The sequence below is a fragment of the Eschrichtius robustus genome, chromosome 19 (assembly GCF_028021215.1).
Source record: "Eschrichtius robustus isolate mEscRob2 chromosome 19, mEscRob2.pri, whole genome shotgun sequence".
Taxonomy (NCBI): Eukaryota; Metazoa; Chordata; class Mammalia; order Artiodactyla; family Eschrichtiidae; genus Eschrichtius; species Eschrichtius robustus.
The window spans coordinates 69,689,881-69,705,258 of record NC_090842.1 but is presented as its reverse complement, the minus strand read 5'-3'; positions in this window follow the sequence as shown (position 1 = coordinate 69,705,258).

The following is a 15,378-nucleotide window of genomic DNA, read 5'->3' as shown; positions in this document are numbered from 1 at the left end:
TTCAGACTCCATGAAGCCCAGGCAGCTCCTAGAGGATAAAACTATTATTTGCGGTGCTCCCAAATCTACTCATCTAAATGGCCGTATCATTCCAGTCATTCGTACATAAAATGAGTCCACACATAGCTAGAAACATTGTTAATTGCTCTTCAAATGCATGTGGCCGGAAGTGTTATTCAGTTTTTTAAGTTTCAGTTTGTTTGGTCAGGAAGAAGAAAAAAAGACTCCATACAGGTCCATGACAGAAAAGCAAGTAGTGCGATGTTCGGCTGCCCTGAAGAGGATGGACAAGTAGGAGCTCTGCCTCTGGTTCCCACAGAAAACGGTTCCCCTGCCTATGTTATCAGTCATTTTGAGGAGTAGAAGCAAAAATCAACAGGATCATCAGAAGTGGAAGAAAAATAGGAACTGCCAAACTAAATGCCCTAAATTGTATAAAAGCTAATTTTTAATTTTGTGGCCTTTTTAGAATTGTTACAATTGTGTTCCCCCTCTCTCTCTCTATATATATATATTTTGTTACACAAATCAACCCATTTATTAAAGGCTAGCAAGGTTTCAAATGGTGGTGCTTCTACTGGTCCTCCAATTCCTTCAGTTGTCTGATGGCAGACTTTACTGTGACAGCAGAAGTGGTGTTGTAGGCCTAACTATATTTCTTGGGTGTTGAGCTCATTTATTTGGTGATGAGAAAATATTAAATGAGAATTGTGTTAGTCTGCTAGGGCTGCCATAACATTTGAATACTATTGAAACCTAGGGTAGTCATAAGTTATAAACTGTAACCTGCTTTCACTGATCAAGCTCACTTTGCTTTTACAAAAACTTGCAGGTACTCCCAAGCGGCAAATAGCCTAAACAGTAAGATCTTTGCCCAAGTTGTGTTTTAGGAAATTGGGAGTCAGCTGTGTCCAGTTTGAGCTCGAGCTGGTTAAAACTGGTTAAGACCACCGACCCTCCATCTGGGCATGCGCAAATGTCGGCTCAGTGACCTTTTGATGTCAGAGGGCCAACAGCCCACCCTCAGAACATGCTAACGCTGCCATTTTCTGAACAGGTGTCTCATGAAAATGTCTGTAGCTTTTACCTGTGCAGAACAACAATCACCTTTTCTTATCTTCAATTCCCATCCCCCCCACCCAGCTTTATCCCATAAACATTCCTAGCCCCTCCCCTTTAGGGAGGTGAATCTGAGATTTGTCTTTGCTTCTCCTCGCTTGGCTGCCTTATGAATAAACAGTTTCTCTGCTGCAAACCACAGTGTCTCAGCGTTTGGCTTGCTGTGTGTAGGTCACATGAAACTGGTTCAGTAACAGTATGGACTGGGTGGCTTAAATAACAGAAATTTATTTTCTCACAGCTCTGGATGCTGGAAGTCTAAGAGGAAGGTGTCAACAGGTTTACTTTTTCCTGAGGCCTCTGTTTTGGCTTTTCGGTAGTCCACTTCGTGCTGTGTCCTCACATGGCCTTTTCTCCCCGTGAGCATACTCCTGGTGTCTATCCCTCTTCTTATAAGTGATGAAATAAAATTTACATTTTAAGGAAGGACAAGAAAATTTAAACATAAAATTTTCTGCTTTGGCCTCTCTACCTCCTTAATGTGCAGTGTGCATCTGCATTACACACTAACTAGTCTTCCTCAAAGATGGGAATGCTTTCTTGACTGTAAAGATCAATTTTTTTTCCCTTTCTTCTGATGCTAGCAATGTAACTTCTTAAAAGATTAGCATTCTTTCCCAACTCTATTGGGGGTTATGGTGACTCACTGACTGCTTTGTACATGCTTACTTGGCCTATGAACTTTGTATAAAATGTCAGCATGTCATTTTGTTGTATGATCCTTTGTCTCATAAATGTATATCGTTGTGCCTTCAACTTCCAACAGGCAGAACAGATCTCAGACATTCTGAGACTCCGTCTCCCGGGTTATAAACCTCAGTTTAATTGAATAAAATTCACTTTTTTCTTCTTGATTGTTAATTGAGTTTTTGTCAACAGAAGGAAACCAGTCTTAATGGAATACAGCCACACTCTTATAACCTCACTTATCTTTATTTACCTCTATAAATGCCCTATGTCCAAATACAGTCCCTTTGTGAGTTAGTGCTTCAACGTTTGACAGGTATTATGTTAATAAATGTTAGTGGTAATAAAAGGCAAATAACTTACTACAGTTGGGTAATAAAGAGGAAAAGAGCATTCAACTTTTAAAAGTATCCTTCAATTGCCAATAGATCACAATTTCTAAAATTCACTTTCATAAAAGCATAATTTCCAAAATATGCCTATTAAATACTGTAAATGCATCACTTCTAAGAACTACTTCAAACAAACACAAAGTTTTCAATTAAAACAAATATTAAATGATGCTAAAATGTAGAGTTTAATAAAGTAAATTTATTTGAATTGAATACTTACACTTGTTACCATATACAACACTGATTATTATCCCACCTCACTAATCCCCCATAAACTCATCATCTTCCCTACAAAAAGTTCGGATCATTCTCATCACTGAGATATCCTCTGATACCTGGCAAAAAAAGCCTTCACCTGCTTCCTCTGCTTCTTTTCTCATCACTCTTCCCATCGCACACTATACCACAAACACATCGATCTTCCTTCAGTCTTTGAATTCCATATATGACTTTACAGCTCAAAAGTATTCCCAGGTCTTTTGCTCTCCAAATGAAACATCTATTTTCCCCACTATGCTTTGTAAATTCAAATAAATCTTTTAAGTGTCAACATAAAGTTTAACGTTTAAATTAAAGTGCTGTTATAACCTACACTCCTAAATCTTGAACATTCTCTATATTATCATAAAATTCCCTGAACCTGTAGTGAATAACATTATATAATTTTAGAAAATTATTTTTGAATAATTATGAGTAGCTTTCGTGTTTTTATACTCTACTTGTAATATGAAGCAGAGTTATTATCACTGTTACCAATTTTGAGTCAAAATCTTCTGGAAGATGAAATGACATAAAACATAAGCATACAAATATATAAAGTTGATTAAATAAACGGCAGGCTGTTCTAGAGGGAATTTATAGCCCAGGAGCTACACTCAGAATATTTGTTTTCCTTGCCCAACAGGAAAGCTAAACTGAGAGAGCTGACTGTCACTGCCAAAGAGCACTAAGGGATGAATGTCGGGAAACCTGAAAATACCTTTTCAGAGGCGTTCATTAGACCATGGTGTGGGTTCATAATCAGGGTTATCCAAAAAGATAAAATAGAGAGAGAGGGTAAAAGCAGACAACATATTCACCAGAATGAGAATGGTGAACGTGGCTTTTTTCCTCAGCACGATAAGAATGGTGCTTTGGTCTCATGGGAAAGTCTAGGGGAGAGGCTGCTGCTGTGAACGCACTGGATTCTCTGTTTGTGTCTGTGCGGGAAAAGACCCATGGAGCCGCTGGTAGACCATGAGCCCGTAACACATCAGGTCAATGAAGAACAACATGAATTCATGTAGTGAGGCAATACACCTTTCTGAAATGACTGAAAAACAGTATCTATGAATTTTTTCTGTAGTTGTTTTTCCTCTTTCTTGGTCCAGTTTACTCACAGCAACTAAAGGTATTTATCAAGTGCTACAGTATCCAGCAGAGGAAAAAGCAGAATCCAATGCACTTGGGGGATGTCACTCTGAGTTCCACCCACCTTGAAATACTGGGGCAAAGCTTAATGGCTAAGACGACTCCTCCTGCCCACTCTGTGAAGACAAAGGACAAGTTTATATCCAATATCATCTAGAAAATATTTCCTTCCAAAACTGCCACTGTCTTCAAAGACCCTTTACGGAGACACCCTAAGGAGAAGCTCTTGGCCAAGACAAGCTGTTTTATCAAATCTCTTGAAAGATAATCTCATCAATGCGCTTCAGTCTCTTTGAATCTCTTAAAAATAACTTGATAAATATTGGATGCCTTGAAACAATTACACTTCACTCTTGTATCCAGTACATTTTCTGATTCTACCATTTCTCACACCCTTTGCAACTCAACTGTTTTTTTTTAAATTTATTTTTTGGCTGCGTTAGGTCTTCATTGCCGCACGCAGGCTTTCTCTCTAGTTGTGGCGAGTGGGATCTGCTCTTCATTGCAGTGCACCGGCTTCTCATTGCTGTGGCTTCTCTTGTTTTGGAGCATGGGCTCTAGGCAGGCAGGCTCAGTAGTTTTGGCACGCGGGCCCTAGTGTGCGGACTTCAGTAGTTGCAGCACGTGGGCTCAGTAGTTGTGGCTCGCAGGGTCTAGAGCACAGGCTCAGTAGTTGTGGCACATGGGCTTAGTTATTCCGCAGCACCTGGGATCTTCCTGGACCAGGGATTGAACCCGTGTCCCCTGCATTGGCAGGCGGATTCTAAACCACTGCACCACTAGGGAAGTCTCTACAACTCCACTTTTTTAGAGCGTTTTCCCTCTCTTATTCTATTATCTCAACTCTTAGGTAATTCTTCACTCATTCTATGTGCAGTTTTATCCTCACAAAACCAATGTCATGAGCAAACTCCTAAACATAACAGTGATACGTAAGATTTTGGTTAAACTTCCTCTCAGTAGCTCTTGACATCATTGATAACTTTTGCATTTTTAACTTAAATTTGCTGATTCTTCATTTTCTCTCATCCACTTAGTAATGGAATTCCTGAGAGTTTAATCAATAGTCATCTCTCCTCACAATCTGCACACATTTTATTAGTGATCTCATTCAATGTCATGGCATAAATACCACTGTAAGCCAAAAATTTCCAAATTCCTATCTTTGCACATGTACACAGGGGTCATTTTACCCGGTAGATAAAGGTGTGGGACAATATCACGTCATGTACTTGCTGGGAAGGAATTTTTATTTCACACGTAAATGCAGTGGCAGTGTGAGCATGGGGACTTGAGATGATCTTAGAGAAACATTTAAAAATGATCAAATTATTGAGAACTATTAGTAGTGATTAAGTAATTTATTGAGGAGGGGGAGAAGCCAGGAACCCAGGCCATAACATATCTGAAATGGCTGGAAAAGATCAGGTAAAATTGATAGGCAAGACACAGTCTAAAAAGTGACAGAAGACAGCTAAGACAAAGGATGGGCTTCATGGGCTGTGTTTCTCGCCAACCCAAGTGTTTTACCTAGAAAATATTATTATTTTTCATTTGTGATTTCTAAGCACTACTGCAGCCTGGAAGAAGAAGAAAAGAGAGAAGTAGGAAGAAGTTACAGAATCTTAAAAAGGAACATGAACAAAATGGGTATACTTTTATTCACTGCTTCAATAGGCATGTGTTAAGCATCTGATGTGTGTCAAACATTATTCGTGTCTGTAAGAGGTATCAGGAAGAAAAATATCTGATAAAGGACCTGCCTCTGTTAAGCCAATACTAGCAACAAAAAAGATATACATCAGACAAAACAAATAATAAATAAAATATGCAATATATTGTAAGATGACAAGGGTGCAGACAAGGATAGAAGGAATTGTGCCTCCACACTGTGTACACACACATACACACACACACACACACACCCTACTGATTCTGTTTCTCTGAAGAACACCAACTAGTACAGACTTTGGCACCAGGAAGAGGGGTGCTACTATGACAAATACCTACACATACTCAAGTGGCTTTGGAACTGGGTAATAAGCAGAGCTGAAGGAGTTTTGAAGAACATGTTAGAAAAGGCCTAGACTGCCCTGAAGAGACTGTTGATTGAAATATGAAAGCTAAAGGTGATTCTGAAGAGGGCTCAGAGAGAAAAAAAGGAGAGCTGTAGAAAAAGCTCCTATCATCTTAAAGATATACATATATCATCATAAACAGAAGAGTGCTAGAAATATAAATATTAAAGCTGCTTTTGATGAGGGCTGAAACAGAAATGTGGGAACATGTTATTTGAAATGGGAGGAAAGGCAATCATTGTTATAGTGGCAAAGAACTTGGCCAAACTGCATTTTCATGTTTTGTGGAAAGTAGAACCTGTTAGTGATGAACCTGGATACTGACATGAAATTTTTAAGCAAGCTCTTGAAGGCATGGCCTGGTTTCTCCTTGCTGTTCACAGTACATGCAAGAGGAGAGAGAGAAACTGAAGCAGGAATTGTTAAGCAAAAAGGAACAGGAACTTGAAGACTAGGGGAATTCTAAGCCTATCTCTTTTGTAAAAACTGGGGAAGCCTGCTCCTGAGAGAACATCAAGGCTGTGGCTGGATGATTATTTGTTGAAGATATGATGGGCATGTAATGCATGATCCAAGGGGTTAAGACTTTGCGGGCAAGTGGGTTGGAGTCAATGTATTTTTTATGTGAGAACGACATGAATTCAGTGATGCCAGAGTATGAAGTATTATGGGCCGAGTTGTGTCCTCCCATGCCCCCCACCAAATTCATATGTTTAAATCCTAACCCCCAGGACCTATGAATAAGCCTGTATTTGGAGACAGGGTCTTTAAAGAGGTAATTCAGTTACTGTGAGTTCATTAGGGTGGGCCCTAACCCAATATGACTGATGTCCCTATAATAGGAGGAGATTAGAACACAGACACTTACAGAGGGAACTCTGCCTATAAGCTGTCTTCAGACTGCAACATCTGCTATTCCCGGGGTCTCCAGCCTGCCAGCCTTCCCTGCAGGTTTTGGACTTGCCATCCACCACCATTTTGTGAGCCAGTTCCTTAAAATGTCTCTCTCTCACCACTGTTATCGCTGAGAAAAGATAAATAGATAAATAAATAATAAATTAAGTCTCTCTCTCTCCCTGTATATACATCGGTTCTGTTACTACAGAGAACTCTGAATAGTCTCTGTAAACTTTCTGTGATTAGTATAGAACTGAACACCTCCATCTTCTTTCTTAGTGGTTCTGGGGAACAGGATGCACTTTATTTTATCAGTAATTTTATGTCTACAGCAAATTACTGGGATCAGTGCAAAGAACTGTGTTCCCTGAAAGTCACCACTGGCTCCAGATCTGTGAGGATTTCTAACGATTTCGCCCCACTCATTCTTTGAGCAGTGATAACTTGGTCTGATCTGACCTCCAAAATTCAAGCCACAGAGCTGGGTGGGGGTGGGGGGATTTTCCTGTCACATCCCCTGAAAATAAGATGTGTTTGATTCAGTCCCTAAGTGTCCTTCCACAGAAATCACTCCGAAAAAGACAGGACACAGACTAGATTTTTTTCATGAATGACTGCAGTTTTTAATGGGGATGAGACATGTGACCACAACTGGTCCAGGATTCAAAGATATTTTGTGATCTTTTGTAATTACCCAAACTTTGTGATGCTCACTCCCATTTAAATGATGTATCTAGTTATTATTTAAATTCATTTATGTAATTTCTCTTTATTATAATTCCCAATATCTTTCTATAATTTGCATGTATTGATTAATTTCATACATATCCCCACACACATTTTTGTTTTGGTTTACCAGTGTTTTCCTGATTATTTTTTCAATGTGTACTATAAAACCTAGACTTTTTGTTTAGAAAATTTTGAGTAGATTTAAGTGCATATACATAAAATGCTATTTCCTCATTCTTCTGTTTACTCTCCCATCCTCTATAATACAGGAGTTAAGTTCTGTTATCAACGACTGTGTATCCTGCCAGAAATATTTTATTTGTTAGCATATAATCATGATAAGTAGTCTGTACTTCATCAAAAGTTATATGTCCCCTAAACTCTAGTCCGAATTAACCATTTGTTATTTAATAATTTATTGACTGGGACTTCCCTGGTGGTCCAGTGGTAAAGAATCAGTCTTGAAATGCAGGCGATGCCAGTTCAATCCCTGGTCAGGGAGCTAAGATCCCACATGCCATGGGGCAACTAAGCCCACATGCCACAACTACTGACCCCATGCTGCAACTACTGAGCCTGCGCACCACAACTAGAGAGCCTGCATGCTTCAACTACAGACCCTATGCACTCTGGAACCCTCATGCCACAACTACGGAGGCCGTGCACTCTGGAGCCCATGCACCAAAACTAGAGAAAAGACCATGCACTGCAATGAAAGATCCCATGTACTGCAACTAAGACCTGATGCAGCCAAAAAATAAAATAAATAAATAAAATAAATAAATATAAAAAGTTTAATAATTTACTGACCATTAACATAAACAAGTAAAATATGAATCTGAAGGATGTGATGCTATGATGAATCCTAATTTGAATTCTTTGGAAGCATCTAAATTTTAGGTGGTTTAAAAAAATTGCTGTTGGGACTTCCCTGGCAGTCCAGTGCTTAAGACGCCATGCTTCCACTGAAGAGGAACGGGTTCCATCCCTGGTCGGGGAACTAAGATCCTGCATGTGGTGCAGCGCAGCCAAAAAATAAGACAAAAAATTGTTGTTCACGTAAATGTGGTTAATAAACTTGTTTTGCTTCTGTTTTTCTTTATATAACAATAAACAGACACCTCACAAAAAAGGTATATAGATGGCAAACAGCATATGAAAAGATGCTCAATATCATTTATTAGGAATTTCAAATTAAAACAATGAGGTATCACTACATATCTTTTAGAAATAGCCAAAATCCAGAACTCTGAAAATACCAAACGCTGACGAGGACATGGAGCAACAGAAACTCTCATTCAATGCTGGTGGGAATGCAAAATGGTACAGCCACTTTGGAAGAGTTTGGCAGTTTCCTATAAAACTCATCATACTCTTATCATATAGTTTGGCATGGAGCTCCTTGGTATTTACCCAAAGCAGCTGAAAACTTATGCCCACACAAAATCCTCAGATGAATGTTTACAGCAGCCTTTTTCCCCCAAGTTGGGTCTTCATTGCTGCGTGTGGGCTTTCTGTAGTTGTGGTGAGCAGGGGCTACTCGTTGTTGCAGTGCACAGGCGTCTCATTGCAGTGGCTTCTCTTGTTGCAGAGCAGGGGCTCTAGACTCACAGGCTTCAGTAGTTGGGATGCGCAGGCCCAGTAGTTGTGGCACACGGGCCTAGCTGCTCCATGGCATGTGGGATCTTCCCAGACCAGGGCTGGAACCCGTGCCCCCTGCACTGCCAGGCAGATTCTTAATCATTGCACCACCAGGGAACTTCCTATAGCAGCTTTATTCTTAATTGCCCAAAAGTAACCAAGATGTCCTTCAGTAGGTGAATGGATAAATAAACTGTGGTCCATACAAAGAAACACTATTCAGCACTGAAAAGAAATGAGTTACCAAGTCATGAAAGGACATGGAGGAAACCTAAATGTGACACTCACAGAAAGATACACAAAATGAAAAGGCAGAGCACTATGTACTAGATGAAAAAACAAGATAAAACCCCAGAAAAACAATTAAATGAAGTGGAGATAGGCAACCTTCCAGAAAAAGAATTCTGAATAATGATAGTGAAAATGATCCAGGACCTCAGAATAAAAATGGAGGCAAAATTGAGAAGATGCAAGAAATGTTTAACAAAGACCTAGAAGAATTAAAGAACAAACAAACAGAGATTAACAATACAATAACTGAAATGAAAACTACACTGGAAGGAATCAATAGCAGAATAACTGAGGCAGAAGAACGGATAAAGTGACCTGGAAGACAGAATGGTGGAATTCACGGCCGCAAAACAGAATAAAGAAAAAAGAATGAAAAGAAATGAAGACAGCCTAAGAGACCTCTGGGACAACATTAAACACAACAACATTCGCATTATAGGGGTCCCAGAAGGTGAAGAGAGAGAGAAAGGACCAGAGAAAATATTTGAAGAGATTATAGTCAAAAACTTCCCTAACATGGGAAAGGAAACAGCCACCCAACTCCAGGAAGCGCAGAGTCCCAGGCAGGATAAACCCAAGGAGAAACACGCCAAGACACACAGTAATCAAACTGACAAAAATTAAAGACAAAGAAAAATTATTGAAAGCAACAGGGAAAAACGATACATAACATACAAGGGAACTCCTATAAGGTTAACAGCTGATTTCTCAGCAGAAACTCTACAAGCCAGAAGGGAGTGGCACGATATATTTAAAGTGATGAAAGGGAAGAACCTACAACCAAGATTGCTCTGCCTGGCAAGCATCTCATTCAGATTCGACAGAGAAATCAAAAATTTTACAGACAAGCAAAAGCTAAGAGAATTCAGCACCATCAAACCAGCTCTAAAAAAATGCTAAAGGAACTTCTGTAAGTGGGAAACACAAGAGAAGAAAAGGATCTACAAAAACAAACCCATAACAATTAAGAAAATGGTAATAGGAACAAACATATGGATAATTGCCTTAACGTGAATGGATTAAATGCTCCAACCAAAAGACACAGGCTTGCTGAATGGATACAAAAACAATACCCATATATATGCTGTCTACAAAAGACCCACTTCAGACCTAGGGACACATACAGACTGAAAGTGAGGGGATGGAAAAAGATATTCCATGCAAATTGAAATTAAAAGAAAGCTGGAGTAGCAATACTCATATCAGATATAATAGACTTTAAAATAAAGAATGTACTGAGCCTGCGTGTCTGGAGCCTGTGCTCTGCAATGGGAGAGGCCGCGACAGTGAGAGGCCCGTGCACTGTTATGAAGAGTGGCCCCCGCTCACCGCAACTAGAGAAAAGCCCTCGCACAGAAACGAAGACCCAACACACCCAAAAATAAATAACTAAAAATTTTTTTTAAAAAATTAAAAAAAAAATAACGAATGTTACAAGAGACAAGGAAGGACACTACATAATGATCAAGGGATCAATCCAAGAAGAAGATATAACAATTATAAATATATATGCACCCAACATAGGAGCACCTCAATACATAAGGTAACTGCTAACAGCTATAAAAGAGGAAATCAACAGTAACACAGTAATAGTGGGGGACTTTAACATCTCACTTACACCAATGGACAGATCATCCCGACAGAAAATTAATAAGGAAACAGAAGCTTTAAATGACACAATAGACCAGATAGATTTAATTGATAGTTATACGACATTCCATCCAAGAACAGCAGATTACAGTTTCTTCTCAAGTGCACATGGAACATTCTCCAGGATAGATCACATCTTGGGTCACAAATCAAGCCTCAGTAAATTTAAGAAAATTGGAATCATATCAAGCATCTTTTCCAACCACAGCGCTATGAGATTAGAAATCAATTACAGGGAAAAAAACGTAAAAACCACAAACACATGGAGGCTACACAATACGTTACTAAATAACCAAGGGATCACTGAGGAAATCAAACAGGAAATCAAAAAATACCTAGAGACAAATTAAAACAAAAACACGATGACCCAAAACCTATGGGATGCAGCAAAAGCATTTCTAAGAGGGAAGTTTATAGCAATACAAGCCTACCTCAAGAAACAAGAAAAATCTCAAATAAACAATCTAACCTTACACTTAAAGGAACTAGAAAAAGAAGAACAAACAAAACCCAAAGTTAGTAGGAGGAAAGAAATAAAGATGAGAGCAGAAATAAATGAAATAGAAACAAAGAAAACAATAGCAAAGATCAATAAAACTAAAAGCTGGTTCTTTGAGAAGGTAAACAAAACTGATAAACCTTTAGCCAGACTCATCAAGAACAAGAGAGAGAGGACTCAAATCAATAAAATTAGAGGGACTTCCCTGGTGGTGCAGTGGTTAGGAATCCACCTGCCAATGAAAAGGACATGGGGTCGAGCCCTGGTCTGGGAAGATCTCACATGCCGCGGAGCAAATAAGCCCGTGTGCCACAACTACTGAGCCTGTGCTCTAGAGCCCACAAGCCACAACTATGGAAGCCCGAGTGCCTAGAGGCCATGCTCCGCATCAAGAGAAGCCACTGCAATGAGAAGCCTGCACACCACAACGAAGAGTAGCCCCCACTCGGTGTAACTAGAGAAAGCCCGTGCGCAGCAATGAAGACCCAATGCAGCCAAAAAGAAAGAAATAAAATAAATAAATTTATTAAATAAATAAATAAAATTAGAAATGAAAAGGGAGAAGTTACAATAGAAACGGCAGAAATACAAAGCATCATAAGAGACAACTTACAAGCAACTCTATGCCAATGAAATGGACAACCTGGAAGAAATGGACAAATTCTTAGAAAGGTATAAAACCTTCCAAGACTGAACCAGGAAGAAATAGAAAATATGAACAGACCAATCACAAGTTATGAAATTGAAACTACTAAAAATCTTCCAGCAGTTGGGCTTCCCTGGTGGCACAGTGGTTGAGAATCTGCCTGCTAATGCAGGGGACACGGGTTAGAGCCCTGGTCTGGGAAGATCCCACATGCCACGGAGCAACTAGGCCCTTGAGCCACAACTACTGAGCCTGTGCATCTGGAGCCTGTGCTCCACAACAAGAGGCCATGATAGTGAGAGGCCCGCGCACTGCGATGAAGAGTGGCCCCGCTTGCCGCAACTAGAGAAAGCCCTTGCACAGAAACGAAGACCCAACACAGGCAAATAAATTAAAAAAAAAAAAAAAAAAAAAAATCTTCCAGCAAACAGAAGTCCAGGACCACATGGCTTCACAGGTGAATTCTATCAAACATTTAGAGAAAAGGTAACACCCATCCTTCTCAAACTCTTCCAAAAAATTGCAGAGGAAGGAACACTCCCAAACTCATTCTGTGAGGCCACCATCACCCTGATACCAAATCCAGAGAAAGATACTACAAAAAGAGAAAATTACAGACCAATATCACTGATGAATACAGATGCAAAAATCCTCAACAAAATAGTAGCAATCAGAATCCAACAACACATTGAAAGGATCACACACCATGATCAAGTGGGATTTATCCCAGGGAAGCAAGGATTCTTCAATATACACAAATCAATCAATGTGATACACCATATTAACAAACTGAAGAACAAAAACCATATGATCATCTCAATAGATGTAGAAAAAGCTTTTGACAAAATTCAACACCATTTTATGGTAAAAATTCTCCAGAAAGTGGGCACAGAGGGAACCTACCTCAACATAATAAAGGCCATATATGACAAACACACAGCAAACATCATTCTCAATGGTGAAAAACTGAAAGCATTTCAGGAACAAGATCAGGAACAAGACATGGATGTCCACTCTCGCCACTATTATTCAACGTCCTAGCTGCAGCAATCAGAGAAGAAAAAGAAATAAAAGGAATACAAATCAGAAAGGAAGAAGTAAAACTGTCACTGTTTGCAGATGACATGATACTGTACATAGAGAATCCTAAAGATGCCACCAGAAAACTATCAGAGCTAATCAATGAATTTGGTAAAGTTGCAGGATACAAAATTAATGCACAGAAATCTCTTGCATTCCTATACACTAACAACAAAAGATCAGAAAGAGAAATTAAGGAAACAATCCAATTCACCATTGCAACAAAAAGAATAAAATACCTAGGAATAAACCTACCTAAAGAGACAAAAGACCTGTACTCAGAAAACTATAAGACACTGATGAAAGAAATCAAAGATGGCATAAACAGATGGAGAGATATACCATGTTCTTGGATTGGAAGAATCAACATTGTGAAAATGACTATACTACCCAAAGCAATCTACAGATTCAATGCAATCCCTATCAAATTACCAGTGGCATTTCTTACAAAACTAGAACACAAATTCTTAAAATTTGTATGAAGACACAAAAGACCCTGAATAGCCAAAGCAGTCTTGAGTGAAAAAAATGGATCTGGAGGAATCAGACTCCCTGACTTCAGACTATACTACAAAGCTATAGTAATCAAGACAGTATGGTACTGGCACAAAAACAGAAATAGAGTCAATAGAACAGGATAGAAAGCCCAGAGATAAACCCACGCACCTATGGTCAACTAATCTATGACAAAGGAGGCAAGGATATACAATGGAGAAAAGACAGTCTCTTCAATAAGTGGTGCTGGGAAAACTGGACAGCTACATGTAAAAGAATGAAATTAGAACACTCCCTAACACCATACACAAAAATAAACTCAAAATGGATTAGAGACCTAAATGTTAAGACTGGACACTATAAAACTCTTAGACGAAAACGTAGGAAGAACACTCTTTGACATAAATCACAGCAAGATCTTTTTTGATCCACCTCCTAGAGTAATGGAAATAAAAACAAAAATAATCAAATGAGACCTAATGAAACTTAAAAGCTTTTGCAAAGCACAGGAGGCTACAAACAAGATGAAAAGACAACCCTCAGAATGGGAGAAAATGTTTGCAAACAAATCAATGGACAAAGGATTTATCTCCAAAATATATAAACAACACATGCAGCTCAATATTAAAAAAACAAACAACCCAATCAAAAAATGGGCAGAAGACCTAAACAGACATTTCTCCAAAAAAGACATACAGATGGTCAAGAAGCACATGAAAATCTGCTCAACATCACTAATTATTAGAGAAATGCAAGGGCTTCCCTGGTTGTGCAGTGGTGAAGAATCTGCCTGCCAATGCAGGGAACATGGGTTCGATCCCTGGTCGGGGAAGATCTCACATGTTACGAAGCAACTAAGCCCATGCGCCAGAACTACTGAGCCTGCGCACTGGAGCCCACAAGCCACAACTACTGAGCCCACGTGCCACAACTACTGAAGCCTGCACGCCTACAGCCCATGCTACGCAACAAGAGAAGCCACCACAATGAGAAGCCCACGTGCCACAATGAAGAGTAGCCCCCACTTGCCACAACTAGAGAAAGCCCTCGTGCGGCAACGAAGACCCAATGCAGCCAAAAATAAATAAATAAAATTAAAAAAAAAAAAAGAAATGCAAATCAAAACTACAATGAGGTATCACCTCACACCAGTTAGAATGGGCATCATCAGAAAGTCTACAAACAACAAATGCTGGAGAGGATGTGGAAAAAAGGGAGAGGCCACCGCAATGAGAAGCCCGCGCACAACAACAAAGACCTAATGCAGCCAAAAATAAAATTAATTAATTAAAAACAAAACAAAAAGACACATGCACACCAATGTTCACTGCAGCACTATTTACAATAGCCAGGTTATGGAAGCAACCTAAATGCCTATCAACACATGAATGGATAAAGAAGATGTGGTGCATATATACAATGGAATATTAGCCATAAAAAGGAACAAAATTGGGATACTCTGTCATACAGAGTGAAGTAAGTCAGAAAGAGAAAAACAAATATCGTATATTAACACATATATGTGGAATCTAGAAAAATGGTACAGATGAACCGGTTTGCAGGGCAGACATAGAGACACAGATGTAGAGAACAAACCTATGGACACCAAGGGGGGAAAGTGGTGGTGGTTGTGGTGGTGGTGCTGGTGGTGGGATGAATTGGGAGATTGGGGTTGACATATACACACTAATATGCATAAAATAGATAACTAGGGCTTCCCTGGTGGCGCAGTGGTTGAGAGTCTGCCTGCCAATGCAGGGGACA